At 42.0% G+C, this 19,062-nt stretch overlaps 1 long non-coding RNA gene across 8 annotated transcripts in view; it reads left to right on the top strand.

Annotated features, from left to right (window-relative positions):
• LOC102900800 overlaps positions 1–19,062 on the top strand; it is a 207,721-nt gene that overhangs the window by 141,210 nt on the left and 47,449 nt on the right. The window contains exons 6-7 of one of the 8 annotated variants that reach the window (XR_006592767.1): positions 13,701–13,842; positions 17,116–18,037. The exons of 6 other annotated variants lie outside the window; for them this stretch is intronic. This is a non-coding gene — a long non-coding RNA (uncharacterized LOC102900800). Of the gene's footprint in view, positions 1–13,700; positions 15,840–17,115; positions 18,038–19,062 lie in introns of those variants that run through there. One more of the 8 variants, XR_006592770.1, reaches the window with a different exon arrangement.

The following is a 19,062-nucleotide window of genomic DNA, read 5'->3' as shown; positions in this document are numbered from 1 at the left end:
TCATGATCCCAGAGTCCTGGGATCCAGCCCCATGTCAGTCTCCATGCTGAGCGTCAAGCCTGTTTAGGATTCTCTCTCTCTCTTTCTCTCTCTCTCTCTCTCTCTCTCTCTCTCTCTCTCTCTCTCTCTCAAATAAAAAAAAAATCCTTAGAGACAATAGAAAAGATCAATAAAACTAAGAGCTGTGGGTTTTTTTTGAAAAGATAAACAAAATAGACAAACCTTTGGCTAGACTTACTAAGAAAAACAGAGGACTCAAAATCTGAAATGGAAAAGGCATTCCAACTCATAGCACACAAATGCAATGCATCATAAAGAGACTACTATGGACAATTGACACCAACAAATTAGACAACCTAGAAGAAATGGATAAATCCCTAGAAACACACAGCCTACCAAGGCAATAATGAAGAAATAGAAAATCTGAACAGACCAATTACTACTAAGGACATTGAATCAGTAATCAAAAATCTCCCAACAAACAAAAGTCCAGGAACAGATGACTTCAATGGCCAATTCCACTAAACACAGAAATATTAATACCAATTCTTCTCTACAAAAAATTAAGGAGGGAGGGTGCCTGGCTGGCTCAGTTGGTGGAGCATGCAACTCTTGATCTTGGGGTTGTGAGTTCGAGCCCCGCGTTGGGTATAGAGATTACTTAAGAAAAATAAAATCTTTTTTTTTTTTTTTTTGAGAGAGAGAGAGAGAGAGTGCGCACGCGTGCGTGTGTGCAAGTGAGCCAGTATGTGGAATTAAACAATATACTACTCTCTCTAACAGGGAGAGAGAGGAGAGAGAGAGAAGCAGGGCTCACCCTAAGCGGGGCTCGAGCTCACCCGATGCAGGATTTGAACCCACGAACTGTGAAATCATCACCTGAGCCAAAGTCAGATGCTTAATCAGGTGCCCAAGAAAAATAAAATCTTAAAAAAAAAAAATTAAAGAGGAAGGAATGCTTCCAAACTCATTTTAAGAGGCCAGCATTATCCAGATATGAAAAACAAATAAGGACATTCCAAGAAAAGATAATTATGGCCAATATCCTTGATGAATATAGATGCAAAAATCTTCAATAAATTATTAGCAAACCGAATTAAACAATACATTAAAAGGATAATACACCATAATCAGGAGGGATTTATTCCAGGGATGCAAGCATGGTTCAACATCCACAAATTAATCAATGTGATTCATCACATTAACAAAATGAAGGATAAAAATCTATAATCATCTCAATAGATCCAGAAAAAGCATGTGATAAAATTCAATATCCATTAATGATTTTTAAAAACCTCTCAAACTGGGTAAGGGGGAATATACCTCAACATAATAAAGCCTATATTTGACAAGCCCACAGCCAACATCATACTCAATGAGGAAAAGCTAAAAGCCTTTCCTCTAAGATCAGTAACAAGATTCTTGCCACTTTTATTCAACATAATACTGGAAATTCTAGCCAAAGCAATCAGGCAAGAAAAAGAAAATACATCCAAATTGAAAAGGAAGATAAAAAACTCTCTATCTTCAGATGATGTATTATGTAGAGAAAATTCTAAAGACTCCACCTGTTAGAGTACTAATCAGCTAATTCAATAAAATTATAGATAAAAATCAGTTGTGTTTCTATTCACTAGTAATGAACTATCAGAGAAATTAAGAAAACAATCCTATTTATAACTGCATCAAAAATAATAAAATACCTAGGAATGAATTTAACCAAGGATGTGAAGGGCCTATACACTGAAATCCATAAGACACTAATGAAAGAAATTGAAGAAGACACAAATAAATGGAAAGATTCCATGCTCATGGATTGGAAGAGATATCTGCACTCCCATGTTCATTGCACCATTATTTACAACAGCCAAGATATAGAAATGATTTAAGTATCTGTCAACAGATGGATGAAGAAAATGACACAGGATTGTTATTCATCCGAGAGAAAGAAGGAAATCGTGCCATTTGCAACAAATGGATGGACCTTGAGGGCATTATGCTAAGTGAAATAAATCAGAGAAAGATACTACATTTCATCCTTTACGTGTAGAATCTTAAAAAAAAAAAAAAAACCCACTTTTTTTTAAAGTGTCAAACTCATAGAAACAAAGTAGCAAAGTAGTTGCCAGGATCCAAAGGGTGGCAGAAATAGGAAGTAGGTAAAAGGATACAAATTTTCAGCTATAAGATGAATAAAGTATGAGGATCTATAGTTGATATCACCATATTGTGTAATTGAAATTTGCTAAGACAATAGAACTTAAATATTCTCATTAAAAAAAAAAAAAGTGAGGTGGTGTACCTGGCTGGCTCAGTCAGAAGAACATGCAACTCTTGATTTCAGGATCGTGAGTTCAAGCCCCATGCTGGGTGTAGAGATTACTTAAATAAGTAAAAACTTAAAAAAAAAGTGAGGTGATATGTTAATTAACTAGATGGAAGAATCTTTTCAAAATGTATCTATATGTATCGAATCACCATAATGTACACCTCAAATATCTTACAATTTTATGTCAATTATGGTTCAGTAAAGCTGAAAATTTAAAAATAAAAGTATAAAAATGAAAGATAATAACATAAGTTGACAAAAATATGAAGATAAGCACACATACATTGTTCTTCCTTCTTATCTTGCTGAGAATATAAAATGGTGTGGCCGCTTCAAAAAACCGTGGCAGGTTTTTTTAAATGGTACATATAACTTTACCATATAATCCAGCAATTCTATCCCTGGGCATCTAACCAAGAGAAATGAAAGCATTGATCACACAAAGACTTGCACAGGAATGTTCTCAGCAGCATTATTCATCATAACCAAAAAGTGGAAACAATCCAAATGTCCACCAGCCTGTGAAGAGGTGAAGGAAATGTGGAATAGCTACACAATGAAATACTGTTCAGCAATAAAAAAAATGCAAAACTGATACTTGCTGCAACACAGATGAACTTCAAAAACATTGCAGAGTGAGAGAAGCCAGTCACAAAAGACCATGTATTATATAATTCCATTTAGATGAAATGTCCAGAATGGTCAAATTTACAGAAATAGAAAAGTAGATCAGTGGTTGCCTGGGGCTTACAGTAGGAATGGAAATTAACTGCCAAATGGGCTAGTGAGGTCTTACCAGGGTGATGACCCAAGTTCTAAAATCAGATCATGGTGATAGTTGTACAACCAGGTACATTAACAAAAGATAATTGACTGTATGTTTACAACTGGTGAATATTACGGTATGTTATAATACCTGAATAAAATTATTAAGAAAAAAGATCTCTGAGGACTTTGGGCCAAGATGTCACAGTGAGTTCCCTCTCTTGAGACCAGCCCCATCACTCAAGAGCAAATTAAAACAAAAAGTTCAAAGCAAAAATTTATTAAAAAAATTTTTTTTAATTCATGATAGAACCCTGTCTTAAAGAGTTACTAAGTAGATCCCAGTAAGAATTTAAAGATTTGGTTTTTAAGTTTCCATTCAGTCATTCACTAGCCAGATAAATGAAGAAGTCTTCCAGTTGGATTTCCAACTACGTTTTCTTGATAGAGAGGAAGGGGGAAGGGATGGATCCCTGGGAATGAACACTGTTTACCTTCTGAAATGTGTTCCTTCTTTCTGCATGTGATGCTTTTGTCCTTACTGACTGATCTCTGATCTGCTTTTCTATCATCCTCCCTGACTTATTTTAATTGGCCTCACCCTTGGTTTGATTTTCTCTTTCCTGTTTGCCCCGTCCTTCTACACACAGACCAGTTCTCCTCCCTAGTTAATTTGCCCTTGTTTTCCAGCCCCGTTTCCATTTTCACTGTGCCTCCCTGCCTCTTCTAGCCCTTCTTCCTAGTCCTCCTTGCTAAGTGGAGAACTAGAGATAAAGATTCCTGTCCATTCCCTTTGGAGTCCTGTGTGGTTCTGGCTGGTGGTAGGTGCTGGAATGTGACTTCAGCACATTCCAGTCAACCCGAACCTGGTTAGGGAAGAATGAGCCCTTGCACAATTAGGGGGGAGTGTTTTATGGCCTGTTATTGTTACTCTTACATTGTCAGACTTTTCAAAGAAACAGAGGATTAATTATTGACAAAGTTGAGGTGAAACTTTCACTAAAATGCTTTCACACTTAAGGGGAAAGGAGACCTATCAACTAAGCATTTCGAGGAATTAAAAAATAAAAAGTGTCTCCCTTTCTATTTTCCTTTTTCTTGAATACTCTAAAATTAAAGGAAAGAAAGGGTCTGTTGGAGAGGGAACTATTAGAACTTTTAAAAGTATACTTAGTTTTTATCATCTTTTTTCTAGCTACAAATAGAAATATAAATGCATAATAAATTTGTTTTAAAGTCTGATAAATTTTTTACAGCCTATAGAGGGACTTTCATGAATAATTATAAATTTCCCTCAGTTCCAGTGTGCCTGTGTGAAAAGAACATTCCATAAGAGAGAGATTATAATCATTGGTGGTAATTACACAAAACTCTGAGTCATTAGATGCTATTAATTGTCTGAAATATAACTAGAAGAAAAATAAACATCGGGAGGAAATCTAGCATGACTACAATTAAGTTTAATTATGATCCTTCCAGTCTATAGGAAAAATCTCCAAGTCAGTGTTTCAAAATTGATTCAATTAACTTTTAAGTAACTTTTTAGTAATGTTTAAATAGCTTTTTAGTTGTTTAACCAGCTAGCAATCTTTGTTCTTTATTTAGCTGGATATGACTCCAAAACTCCTTTTACCCTATGTTTTCTGATACCATTTTTTTTTTTTTAAATCAGTGGTGTTCATGCAGTTAACATTTGATAGGAATCCAGTCAAGTAGAACCCTTCTACCGGAGCCAGCTGCTCCAAACATCACGCCCAGGCAAATGGCTGCTACATCTGAACCGAAGGCTAGGACCTCGATCCTTTCTCAGCAACTTGTCATCTGCCTCATGAGCCATCTCCTCCCATCACCTTGAGCTCCACACACCCAGTCCCCACATCCTCACTTCTTCCTGCCCTAAGTAAATATACCCATCCCCCAATTTGGGGTCCTTCCCAAGTTTGAAACAATCTGCATGATCCCACCCTTCCTGCCGGCCAGGCCACCAACAACATCAATTCAAGTCCTGTGTGCCTCACCTCTGAAATGTCTCTCATCCTTCCCCCTGCCCATCCTTCCTTTTCATTTCCTCTCTCTGCACCGCCTGATATGTGTGCCTCAGTTGTTTCCCTGTCAGTCATCTGACCTTTAGTCTCTGTCCACCTCAGTCTACCACCAGCCACTCTTGAGACCTCAACACTCTCTCACAAGCTCATGCACCGTCACGCTCCTGGCCTTCAAATCTCTGTGAGGCTCTTTTTGCCTGGTGAACAACTTAACCTCCTGTGCACGGCATCCAAGAACTTCTGGGCCATGGATACATTGTTGTTCCAAGGTTACATCACATGAATCTACTACAGAACTTTCTGCTTCAATCAGAGTAGGCCACACACACCATGCCCCAAAAAAGTCTGTGTCATCCCCACACCCTGTTTTTGCCTTCTCTACCGGACATAAGCCTTTGTCAAGCATCTCTATCTGCCGGCTTTGACCTGCTTTGAACACCCTTTCCCAGGAACCATCCCAGAAGAGCCTGTCTTCAGCAGGGAATGATTTCCAACCTTGCCTTCATTCTTTGAGCAATGAGCTTAAACTTCTCTTAGCATGATCTTTTATTTTTAGAGCCATACCTTTATTCCCTAAACAGAATGAAAACTCCAGGAGGACAGGCAAAATGTTTTCTTCCTCTTTTGACATAATAGACAACAAAATACAGTGGAAAGAATATGGGTTTTAGAGCCAGCAAGTATGACTTTGAATCCTGACTCTGCTACTTACCGGTTCTTACCTTGACCTTACCATACCTTAACCACTCTGAGCCCGTTTTCTCATCTGTAAAGTGGGGGTGATGCTAAGTAATATGAGCATTAGCCTTTAGTGAGAATAAAATGATATAATGTATATATTCAAGATATATCTTTCAAAAAGCATTTGTTTTACCACTTCTCTTTATATGTTAGTGTTGATACAGTGCCTTATACATAGTAAATGCTCAACTATGATAAAGGCAAAAAGGAGGTTGAGATCTGTCTGACTTGGGTTGGTACCCTTGACAGTGCTATCCTGCCCAACAAATAAGGCTGTAGCCGCCCCAACTACATGGCTGTAACTGTGTTCCAGTGGGCTCGCATTCCAGCCAGCCTTAGTGGTTTTCAAACTCTCTCAGAGTTTCTGATTTATGTGGTACAGGGTGCGGCCAATTAAAAGCTCCCCCAGCAATCTGACTGTGTAGCTAGAGTGGAGCATTACTGGCAATCCCTCAGCTTGGTGATTTGCTAGGGGAAAAAAAAAATCTGCCTGGTTTTGGTTTCAGTTTCATTTTAGCTCCTTTTTCTCTGTTGCCCTCACTACAGACCAGCCCACCTCAAGGTACTTCCCAGGCCCAACCTGAGCCTAGGCTAGAACCTGTGCTCTGGGAAATTAGATAATCAATGAGAAACATAGGTCAAAAACACAGAGGATGTCTATCAATGAAGAAGCAATGTGTTCATATTATTAATGAGTTTTAATACAGACTTTGTAGCTATTGTCTTGTAGCCACTGAAGTAATACTTGCCACTAAATTGACTGTAGTGGATGAGATGTATTGATATGTGTGTCCTTCTCTGTACTCACTCAACGTTCCTGTTGTATCAGTCAGCATTTGGAAGGAAAGAAAGGGAGAAGAGGGGACTAAAAAAAGTTTCAAGCTATCTTTGAACTTCAGAGTACAGAAGGATCACCTGGAGCCTTTGCTGATCATGCAGAGGACCCAGCGGTGAATCCTGGAAATACTTGAGTTCAAGAGAGTAGTCGGACCAATAGTTACAGTGATAGTTGAAGTTATGGGGTAATCTCCAGAGTGATAAAGGAAAAAGCAGCCAATAAAAGAGAATAGAAAGGATCTATAACCAAGGTACTAGAAGAGAGAGAGAGAGTAGGAGAAAGAGAGAAAGAGAAAAAGTAGAGTCCTTGAAGCCATGGATAAGAATTTCCAGATAAGTGGTCACAGGGCTGAAATGCAGATTCCTGGGCTGCACTCCTGGAGATTCAGATTTATCAATTTGAGATGGGACCCAGAAAGCTACACGTCTCACAGTATACCCGAATTTGATGTAGATCCGTTTTGAGAAGCACTGGTACATTTTGTTTTATAGGTAAGTGAAACCTCCCCCCAAACAAAATGCTTAATGTAAGTTCATTTGATGTCTAGTTTCTCTTGTGTATTTCTAACATGGACCATATCACATGGGAGACAACAGATTATCTTTTATTGCCCCAAAACATGGCTAACATTAGAAGAAACTTACATTCATTAAATCAATTCAAGTTAACATCAGGATAACTTTAACTTCCCCTTCCTCTCATTACACCTGCAAAATCCACAAATGCCCCCATCAGTCCAAGAGGAGTTCTACTCCAGTGGAGGTGGGGAAGGGTAATTTTCTTTGATGGTGTACAGGATTCAGAAGTTTAACAAACAAAAGCACAGATGTGACATATGTAGTACTGACTACCTTTGCACTATTAAAAATAAAGTCTGAGGGGCTCCTGGGTGGCTCAGTCCATTAAGCAACCGACTCTTGATTTCGGCTCAGGTCATGATCTCATGGTTGTGAAACTGAGCCCTACATCAGGCTCTGAGCTGGGTGTAGAGTCTGCTTAAGATTCTCTCCTCCTGTCCTCTATGCCACTTGCTCACGGTCACACTCATGCCCTCTCTCTCTCTCTCTGTCTAAAACATTAAAATAAAATAAAAGTAAAGTCTGAGATGGTAGATGCCATAGCAAAGGAGGAATCTTTCATTCTTGCCTCTATTCAACAAATATTTATTCAACACCTATTCTGTGTCAGGTACTATTGACAAGAGATATGAATACGAATGAAATGAAGTTCCTGCTACTACAATGGCACTACAGTGGCAATCACATAACAATATATAAATGTATCAGATAAATTTATATAATGTAATATGTCAAATATATTTTTTCAATTAAAAAAATAAGTGAGTAATGTTCCTGCTGTCAGGGGGTCTGTGTTCCAAATAAGTCAACAATTCCCACAAACATTTATGGGGTGCATTCTGTGTAGAAGGCACAGAGCTAGATATTAGATGAAGAAGGTTGGGTGAGATGCTGTCTTTGGAAGTGATGATAGCCAATTACTCTAAAGGCATTCATTTCTTAGGTACTCTGCTAGGTTCTTCAGATGCAGAGATTAACATGGGCTGGTCCTGACCCCTTGGAGTTGGGAGTACCAGAGATAGTTAAACAACTAACTCTAATACAACGTGGAGATATACATGGTGTGTTTTGGGAGCATGGGCCAGCTAAAGATGAAGCTGGAAAAATATATTGGGTCCAGACTGTGAAGACATTGAATGCCCTGGTCAGGGACTTGGACTTCACTTTGTAGGCTGTGCAACTTTGGAAGGTCTTGGCGTGAAAAAGTGGCATGATCAGACTTGTGTTCTGGAAAGTTACCTGGAGACAGGCCAGTTAAGAAGCTATGATAATAGTCTAAGCAATGGATAATGAAAGCCAGAGCTAGGGTTGTGACAGTGCAGATGAAATGAGAAGTCAAATTCAAGACTTCCAGAATCAGAAATGGCAAGATACATAAGAGGAAGGATGTGGGGGTGGAGAGGGCAGAGGAAGTGAAACTCCTAAGACCTAGCTTGGGTGATTGTGTGCACAGGGAGCCTATTAACCAAGCTAGGAAATAAGGGAGGAGAGCTCAGTCTGAGGCATGGGAATGAAGGTAGAAATAATGACCTGTTCCAGTTGGCTAACTGTGAAAGGGTCCAGTTGGAGGATTTATGAGCAGTTGGAAATACAAGTCAGGAGTTCAGGAGCAAAGTTGAAACTGGACATGGAGATAACAAGAAGAGATAGTTGAAATTATGGGAAGAAACTAGATGTTCAAGGGGTGAGTAAGGTAAAAGAAACCAATGAAAGAGACCATGCAGTATCTATCGCCAAAATAGCAAAAGTAGAATAGGATGGTATTTTGGGAGCCATGGGGAACAGTTTCCAGAAAAAACATAAGTGGTCAAATGTGAGAGCTCAAGAATAAATATGGCTCACCTTTGATTATCTCATCTCTCTCACGATTCAAGCATCATCAATGTGCTGATGATTCCTCTTTTTTGATTTTTAATGTTTTATTTTTACGTAATCTCTACACCCAACATGGGGCTCAAATTCATGACCCTGAGATCAAGAGTCACACGCTCTTTTGACTGAGCTAGCCAGGAGTCCTGAGGATTTCTAGTCTATATCTCTCATCTGGAGCTCTCCTCCAACTTCTGACTCTTTTATTCATCCATCTAAACAAAATGTATAGACTGTCCTTCAGTGGGCCAGACACTATGATTGGAAGACAGTGTTCCACAGGATAGTCATGATCTTGCTCTCTAGCAGCTCCCAACACAGAGATTTACAGACACACACCAATGTGATAAAGTCTTTGAGAATATATAGAAAGGGTCCCTCACCCAGCTCAGACTTCCTGGAAGGAGTGACATATGAGCTGAGACACGAAGGAGAACAAGTTAAATAGAAAAAAGGAGAGGTGGAGAGTTCTCAAGTCTGGAGACAGAGAAGGCCAGTGTTTTCTGTAAATTGGGGAACTGTAATGCAACAAGGTGGGTCTGGGTCATGAAGAGAAGACCAAAAAAAGAGCTTTGAAAGGGTATGAGTTATAGACTCATAATAGTAAACACATAATACTATAATACCATGTGCACTTAATATGTTTTGAGTATTTGATTTGCATTTACAAATCTTTTTTTTTTAATTTTTTTAAAAAATTTATTTTTTGAGAGACAGAGACAGAGTGTGAGCAGGGGAGAGGCAGAGAGAGAGGAAGTCACAGATTCCAAAGCAGGCTGCGGGCTCTGAGCTGTCAGCACAGAGCCCGACACGGGGCTCAAACTCACGAACTGTGAGATCATGACCTGAGCCAAAGTTGGATGCTTAACCAACTGAGCCACCCAGGCACCCCTGCATTAACAAATCTTTACGATAATCCCGGGAGGTAAGCACTACTAGAATCCCCATTTATCTAATGGCAATAGCGGTTCATTGACAGGTTTTGAATTGGTGGAACTGGTGTAAGCAGGATGTTCCTACATGAAATATGGAAGTCATCATGAACGCTCTCCCAAGCCAGCCTCTCCTCCATTCTTTGTCTCAGCCCTGGCACCACCATTATCCCAGTCAGTAATCTGGAAACTGGGGAATTCACCTTAGTGCCCACTTCTAACCACTTATTAAGCCTTGCCAATTTGACCTCCAGTTCTTTCCCTCCCTTTCACCTCTTGGATTCAGAACCTCCTGTCTGTCAAGGAGGCTCTGCCCCAGCCTCTTTGCTGGCTTCTGACCTCCTCACGGTCTGTCCCCCTTCTTTAAATCTGCCTCTGACTAAAATGCAAACGTGACCACACAAAGCCTCTACTTTGAACACACCATGCCTTCCCAGGGCCCATGAGTGGCTGGTAGCCAGGACACTCCCATTGTTAAAGTGGCTCACTTCCAAGACAGTGCCACACCATCTGGGTGACATGTTAACGTCTGGAGTGTAACCAGCACTTACTCCCTGCCAGGCTGCGCCCTCTGCCCTTGCATTAACTCAATTCTCGCAACAACTGTACACGTGACAGTTGGGGGAAACCGAGGCACGGGAAGGTGAAATAACTTGTCAAAAGGACACAGAACTAATGGGACTGGGATATGCACCTGACTCCAGGGTGTATGCTTCTCACCCCCACTGTACCCTGGGGAGAGTAGAGAAAGTCAGGCCTGATGAGGTGTGGGAGGAAAGAAAACGAAATGAAGCCTAAAAGAGCTTTGAGACGATTCTGCTGTGACAGCTGCCGCGTGTCCCCTCACACACCTGGAGAACCACACGTGTACAAAGTTTAGCTTTTCCACGTGGCCCTCGAGTACCTTTTTGAGTCCTCTCTGTACTCAACTGGCTGTGTGGCCTTCAGTTTTGCTGCCCTGTGCCCAGTGCCCAGCCCTCGGCCTGAGTGTACCTGGTGGTGTGGCCCTCCCTTCCTCTACTTCTTCTCCATGCTGTCAGCCCACTGCCTAGCCCAGGGTCTAGGAAAAGACAGTACCCCCCAAATAATGTTGCACAGAGACCACTGGGTCCAGCCCGCTCTACCCAACCCACCTTGGATTTTTTCCCCCCTCTATTCAGTTTTAAAGTGTTGCACCAATATTGTGACACGGGTTTGTTCTTTTATTGAAACAGACAGAGACAAGGTCTAAATGAGTTCCATTCATTCAGCGAGTCTTTTTTTCAAGTCCTTCTATATGGCGGGTACTGTGCTAGGTGCTGGAACGAATAGATAGTGTAGACTACCTTAACAGAGGGCCCCCTTTCATTTGCCACACTACAGGCAGACCACAGGGAAACACAGCTGATGCTCCCCAGCACGTGGTGCACACTTTGTTCACTACACAACACATAGGATTATAATCACCTGTCCACACGTCTGTCTTCACCCTAGACCGAACTCCCTGAAGGCTGGCACGTGTTCTTTTCGCTTCACGTCCCAAACCCTGAAGTGATCATCTGTGGAATGGAAATGAATTTGAGCGCTTTCCAGTAATACAGCACCCAAGTCCTGTTGGATACACAAGTTCTAATGTGTGCTAACAGTGGGCCAAACACTCCCTCAAATGCTTTCCACACATTAGCTCATTTAATGGGCATGAGAGCGTGAGGTAGGAACCAGTACTATCTCCATTTTCCAAATGAGGCAAACAGGGCGAACAGAGGTTAAGTGACCTGTCCTAAGACACTCTTCCATGGGGAACATCACATATTCCTTAGGTTCAACCATTGGCCTAGTTTTACTCTTGATTTAGCTATAACCCAAAACTCCCTAATCCTACCAAATGGTCCAGATCTCTGTGTATCTTGCTGGCACGTAGTGTGCTTGCTTGATAAAATGTTTCCAAGCATGTTGTCATTAGAATTGCTATTCCCAGGAGAAGCAGGAGTAGAAGAGTCTAGTTCTATTTTATGCTCACACACAGGATTTAAAAGGAGCCCTGCACACATACGTGCTATGGACATGTGTGTGTGTGACATGTACATACTATGGACGTGTGTTGGGGCGAGGGGAAAGATACATTTTTCAAGCAAAGGCAAATTTTCCTTTTTTGGTAGCCAGTTCATTTTTGAAGCATTTCAATTCCAGCAAAGCTTTTGTTGTTTGAGCTGTTTCCTTAGTCCTCCCACTTTAAAGGAAGAAACCCTTCCCCACACAACCCCCCACTCCCCCACACTCCCAACTGGATTTAGATAAGCCTAGAGCCAAAACCACCCTGTAGATTGCAGAAGAATTGGCCTTCAGGTGGGGCTTAATGAAAGACTTGAATTCTTAGGGGTCACCTGAGTGCCTTTTTTACAGAACCTTCCTCTGTTCTCCCTGGGGGGGTTTCTCTCCCTGTCTCTCTCTCTCTTTCTCTCTCCCTCTCCCTCTCCCACCCTCATTTATCTATGTAAAGGTACTTCAGAGACTACTTGCTGACTCCCCGCAGATATCCAGCCCGCAGTCCCCACCCCTCCCATCCACACCCTCAGCACCCAGGATGAGTCCCTGCTGGGCCTGTTACCAGACACTGAAGACCCAGGTGGGACAGGCTGGGCAGGGCCACCAGGCCACCTCCATCCAGGAAATCCCAGGTTCCTCACCTGCCTCTCTCTGTCCAGCCCTCCCACAATAAGCTGCAAGCAAACTTTCTCCAGCTTTGGACTTTGCTCCCAGGTGTCCTGCCCCTGGATCCTCCCTGCCCTCCAACTGCTTTCCACTCTGGGCCACCGTGTACCAAAGCACACCTTCCATTCCATTTCCATACCCTACTTTAAGGAGACTCTAAAACATAGAAAGGCGAAACAAACTTTTTCATTTACTAAAAACCCAATATTTTCCAAAGACAAGCATCGAGAACTTTATTAGCATTAATTTGAAATGTAATAGCATATATATGTTTGTATATATTCATTCACCTAATATTTTTAATGAGCCTCTATTATATGCCTGCCTGGTATGGTGTTATGCACTGATAAAAGTTGTATAAAAACAGGCTTTTTTTCTCTCAAGGAACAGGAAGCCCCTGGGGAGACAAGACAAGTGCCAACCTAAAACCCCCCAGTTCGGTGTTAGGGGCAGATTGGCAGAGGGGTGAAGGCAGCCTAGGAAGGATGGCCAGGGAGTTTTCTCCCAGGTTTTTTCCACTTCTCTCTCTGACCCTCTGCCTTTACCTAAGACAAAGGCAGCAACCCCTGAATTTCCCTGGGGTTTCAGCTTCAAGTGTTTCTTCCAGTGACATTTCTTATTCCATTGGTTCACTCATGCATTCTTTCATTCCACGGATGTTCTTTGAGCCCCACCTGAGTGGAAGCCCTGTTCTAGTTCTTTGAGCCCCGCCTGAGTGGAAGCCCTGTTCTAGGCGCTGGGGAACGGGTGGTAACAAGATTGTGACCTCTTGAGTCTAACATTCTCGTGGTGGGAGAGTCAGGAAGTAAAAATGTAAATGAGCAAACCCAAAACGAATTCAGTAATGGTAAGTGCTAAGAAAATGTAAAGGGGCAATAGCCATTAGTAATGCTTGACTATTTCTTCAAAAAGGAAGACCTCTCTAGGAGACGATGTGGGTCTGAGACCAAGGTGACATGGGAGTCATGTGCAGAAGCAGATTGAAAAGACCGGCTGGGACAAGGCCAAAAGATGGGACTGAACCTGGCATGCTGGAGGGGCAGAAGGAAGACAGGTGCAGCTGGAGCCTCGGGTCCCAGGGAGGAGAGGGATGGGAGGGGCTGAGGTCACAGATAGGACGGGTCAGGTCACATTGGGCCCAGGCAGGGACAAGAGGTGGGGATTTGATCCTGAGGGCAACAATTTTGAGGGAGTATGCAAAGCTAGACATTTTCAGTTCATTGTTTTGTAAACAAAAGGAATATAAACCTTACTCTGTGCTAGGCCCCAGTCTGACTACTTTGTACACGTCCATGCACGGACTCCTTACAACAACCCTGTGAGGTAGGTATTCTTATGCATCTCTCGGAGGAGAAACGGAGGCCTAAACTGATTAAGCACCTTGCCCAAGGTGACTCAGCTGACAGCAGCAGGACTTGAAATGCACACTTGACTAGGATTCCAGGTCTCACAGTAGGCTGAAGAACCATTATTAAATCCCGTCTTTAGAAATAGAAGAGGGACGTCTGGATGGCTCAGTCAGTTAAGCCACCGACTCTTGATTTTGGCCCACGTCATGATGTCACAGTAAGTTTGAGCCTGGTCTGGGGCTCTGCACTGACAGCAAGGAGTCTGCTTGGGATTCTCTCTTTCTGTGCCCCTCGCCGGCTCCACACCCTCTCTCTCTCAAAATAAATAAACTGTTAAAAATAATAAAATATAAAAAAAATAAATAAAAATCCTTTAAAAAATAAAAATAGAAGAAAAAAAATTTCTCCCCCTTTTGTCTCCAACAAGAGTTTTTCAAATTCTCAGAAGGCACTTTTTTTGTCCAAGAGTCAGGGAAACTCTTAAAACCATTCACACGTTCTTTCAGTAGGTTTATCCTGAGGGGCAAAGAAGTTTTGAGGCCCACTTGCCCCAGGCCTGGCACGTGCTCCTCCTGTAATGTTTTGTTTTGTTTTAAATGCAGTCAATTAAATGCTTCTAGGACTATAAACCCTTCTTTGTCCTACTTTGGACTTTTTAGAAATGTAACTTGTGGCCTGATATCTCTCCCCTTTGAAATTCTGATGCACCCTGCAGCACTTCATCAGTATTCATGTTTCTCCCATGGAACTGCTGTTCTCCCAGTCTGGGAAATGATTCTAGGAACCTATCTGCCGAGTGCTAGCCCAGGGCTTCCTCAGCTTGGTCAGGCACACAGATCACCTAGGGGACAGGTTGAAGGTCTGGGTGGGGTCTGGGTGGGGCCCGATTGTCTGCCTTTGTTACTAGCTCTTGGGGGATACCAAGGCTGCCTTCGGAGGACCAGAGGACCGCACAGGGGATAGCAAACCCAAAGCTTATCACCAGGCAGGGCGGCTTTTCTGGGTGAGGCAGAAATAAAGCAAAGGAGGAAGGTATGCCGAAGTTCAGAGAGCCTCACTTCAGTGCTTTACAGCTGGGAACCTGAACCAAACATTAAACAGTTTCACCATAAACTCTCTGAACACACTGCAAAAGTGGATAAGATCACCATGCACAGGGGCTTGACGCAGTCCTAGCTTACACGTGGTTGGGAGACTGTCTCAGAATCTTTAAACCCTCAGGGCAAGAACAGGGCTGGGCAAACAGTGCTTAAATTCCTCCCAGGGCTACAGGAACTGGTGAGATAGCCACACATTCTGTGACTGAGGACTCTAAGGAGCCCCCTTGTGGGTGGAGAGGCTGCTAACCCCCTTCTGCAGCACAGAGGTGCAAGGTAGGGGAAATGGGGTGGGGATGGTCAAGCCTACACTCCTCTTCCTCCTCCCACACTGTGAGGCCTAGATTTTTCCCCCAGAGAACTGCCATCCAGCAATCTCTCAAAATTATCATGGCAACTGCTTTGGAAAGACAGCTATTTGGGGACATCACCAAGTGAGATAGCCCAAAGCTGAATGTAAAATAGAGACTGGGGGCTCCTGGCTGGCTCAGTCCGTGGATCGAGCAACTCTTGAGCTCTCCCAGTAGTGAGTTTGAGTCCCAGGTTGGGCATGGAGCCTACTTTAAAAAAAAAAAGAAAAGAAAAGAAAAAAGAAAATACTGAATTGAAAATAAAATAAAGACTGGCATTTATAAGATGTGGGGATTAGTTATTCCCTTTTTGTTAATTTTTGAAAGAGAGAGAGAGAGAGAGAGAGGCAGAGCATGAGTGGGGGAGGGGGAGCAGAGAGAGAGGGACACACAGAATCCAAAGCAGGCTCCAGGCTCTGAGCTGTCAGCACAGAGCCCCAATGAGGGGCTCGAACTCACGAACTGGGAGATCATGCCCTGAGCCGAAGTTGGACACTCAGCTGATTGAGCCACCCAGGCGCCCCAGGGATTAGTTATTCCTTAAATAATCAATTGAATTAATTATGGCTTAAAACAAGTGAAAAATGTCGCCAGTCTTACCTGTTAACTGGTCTATGCTTTTACCCACATTTGACTTGAATTCTGTCTTTGGTAGAATATTAAATATTTTTATTTTATAAGCTACAGAATTTAGCAGCATAAATTAAGGTGTTGGATGCATGTTCCTTTGTTACATTATGCTGCGCATTGGAGTTTTTAAAAATAAAATATGATTATTGTACCCAACCCCCTCCCCACCTGGTTGGTGGTTAAGACTGCATCTAAGAAGCCTCCTTGGAGGCTTTCTCTCTCCCTCAGGGGCAGTGTTCCTCACCCCTATCTAAGCCAGCCCTGCAGCTGGCTCATTGACTCCACTAGCCTTTCCTTCCCCACCTCAAACCCTCCTAAGCGTACCTTCCTTCAAGCCTTGTGCCTTCTCAGAAGCCTCCAGCAACTCCTTCACTGCCAGCCAAATACGGTCCAGTTCCAAAGCTTGCCACTGAGGGTCTCTTTCCTGGCCTTTTCTACTTTTCTAGATGACTTACCCTCTCTGGGCCTCCATTATTCATTTAAAAACTGTGGCCCATATTACAGACCTGTCAAATATGTTTTAAGGTTTGCATGTGGCAGAAGGAAAGACCCTCCTTCAGGGAGCCTGGCACATGGTGAGCTCTCACAAAGTGTGATTTCTATTTCCGCCTTACATACATTGCCCCCAGATTGGATGACTCATTCTTAAACTTACTGAGCACTTTCCTGACTTTGCCTTTCTTTGTTGTGTGATCGCCTAATGAATGTCTGTCTCCCACATTAGACTGAGAATTCTGAGGGGAGTGGGCACAGTTGTCCTTGTGGGCTGTGTTGTGACCCTGGCGTGCAGCGGAGGGCCTAAAGCCCAGAGTGGGCAATTGGAAACCACATTCCAGTAATAGAAGCCCAGTTGACATAACACTGTTTCCTAATGTTTTCCATTTTTCCCACCCTGCCTCAGCTGCTGGTCTGTTTTAACACAACTCACATGGTCTTGTTCAATTGGTTATTTGTGAATATATCTTACCCGCTTAAAATGGCACCACATATTCTGAGTGTGAACTTCTGTGGCTCATAAGGACTAAAGGAGAAGAAGGAGAGAAAGAATGGAAGGAAAATAACGAGGTAATGAGCAGTGATGTTCCTAAGCAGTAAAGCAAGCCAGTCACCACACAGGCTGATGGCAGTGATAATGAGTGGCGTTAAGGATCCCAGAGCCAGGAAAGCTGGCAGTAGTTGTGTCTGCAAGAAACTAAAGAATTAAACTGGGGGCCCCAGAAAAGCAGTCTCGAGTTAGTAGCATCTTTACTCCATCATAAATGCAACCATATATTATTTTTAGAAGCTGATTTAAGTATTTGCAGGGGTTGTGGAGACTTGGGATAATTTCTACCTTCAAAACCTAACCACTACCACCCACCCCCATAAAATTAAACTCCACTAAATGATATAAGCACTTGGAGGCAAAATCAGGGTCTTTACATCTTGGTGTTGTCATAAGTCATAAAGACAGAATAATTTAGAAATCACTGTATCTTCTGGCGATAATGAGCCCAATACTCTCTTTTAGAGAATTCTCTTTGGCTATATATCAAAACTTACTGAATTAACATACATTTGTCAAAAATTGGTAATATTTAGTCCCATCAATGAATTTGAAATTTCAAACACGGACTTGTAAAGACTCCATTGTGTGTAAGTGTGGTAGATTTTGCCAAGTGCTGATAACGTTTTTGGCATAGTTTCAATTCTTAGTGGAATTATATATTTATTACCTAAATTATATAAGCTATCCATGCTTACTGCAAAAAAAAAAAGTACATACTTAAGCAAAAAGAAGAAAAAAATCAAATAAGATTTAACTACCCAAAGATACTGATTATTAATATTTTGGTTTGTAATTACCATATTTTAAAAATCTCTCTGTGTGTATGTGTGTGTGTGTGTGTGTGTGTGTGTGTTCTCTTAATGAATACTTTAAAATTACATTGATGGTTATAAAAGCGAATCCTAGAATGTTAGCAATGAGCGATTGTAGCCTAAGCCCTTCATCTGACAGTTGCAGAAACTGCAAGATTCTTTCCTAAGGGTAGAATATGGCTGGACTATAATTACAGCTGCTTTGAAAATATGAGGCCTTTGGGTCCCAGAATATTGTTCATGTTTTTGCTTGTTCAAATCACAGTGGCAAAGGACTACACAAACACTTACTATGTTCTAGAACAAACAAAATACACAACAGGACCGAAAGAGGAGAATTAGATCAATGAAGGTTAAGAACAGTCAGATAATGCCCTTATTAGATTGACAATAAAGTTATTTATTCATACTAAAAGAGTACATTGTAATTCCCACCAGACTATTGACAAGACTTGCGACTTTAGTAACTGCTCTGTGCCTATTTCCTCATCTGTAAAATGGGAAGTATCCCATTTTCCATTCCTATTTTCTATAAACCAAAAGAAACGCAGAATGTGAAAGTATTTTTTTTAAGTATATTTATAAATTTTGAGAGTGTGCAAGTGGGGGAGGGGCAGAGAGGGGGGGAGAGAGAGAATCTTTTTTTCTTTTTATGTTTATTTATTTATTTTGACAGAGAGAGAAGGGGCAGAGAGAGAGACAGTAGAGAGAGAATCCCAAGCAGGCTCCGCACTGCCAGTGCAGAGCCCAGCACAGGGCTGGAACTCACAAACCATGAGATGGTGACCTGAGCCAAGATCAAGAATCTGAGGCTTAACCAACTGAGTCACCCAGGTGCCCCTGAAAGTATTTTTTAATGTAAAGTGTCATGCAAAGTAAGGTATTGTTGAAAGCAAGCTGAGGAGCACTAAATGCATAGACTAATGGTCTAAGAAATCATAAATCTGTGTCTTCCCTGAGGCTGCAAAGCTCTTCCCTTGGTATCCCT

The sequence above is a fragment of the Felis catus genome, chromosome F2, assembly GCF_018350175.1.
Source record: "Felis catus isolate Fca126 chromosome F2, F.catus_Fca126_mat1.0, whole genome shotgun sequence".
In the NCBI taxonomy this organism is placed as follows: domain Eukaryota; kingdom Metazoa; phylum Chordata; class Mammalia; order Carnivora; family Felidae; genus Felis; species Felis catus.
Note: the sequence above shows the minus strand (reverse complement) of the source record. Positions and strands in the feature narration are given on the sequence as shown.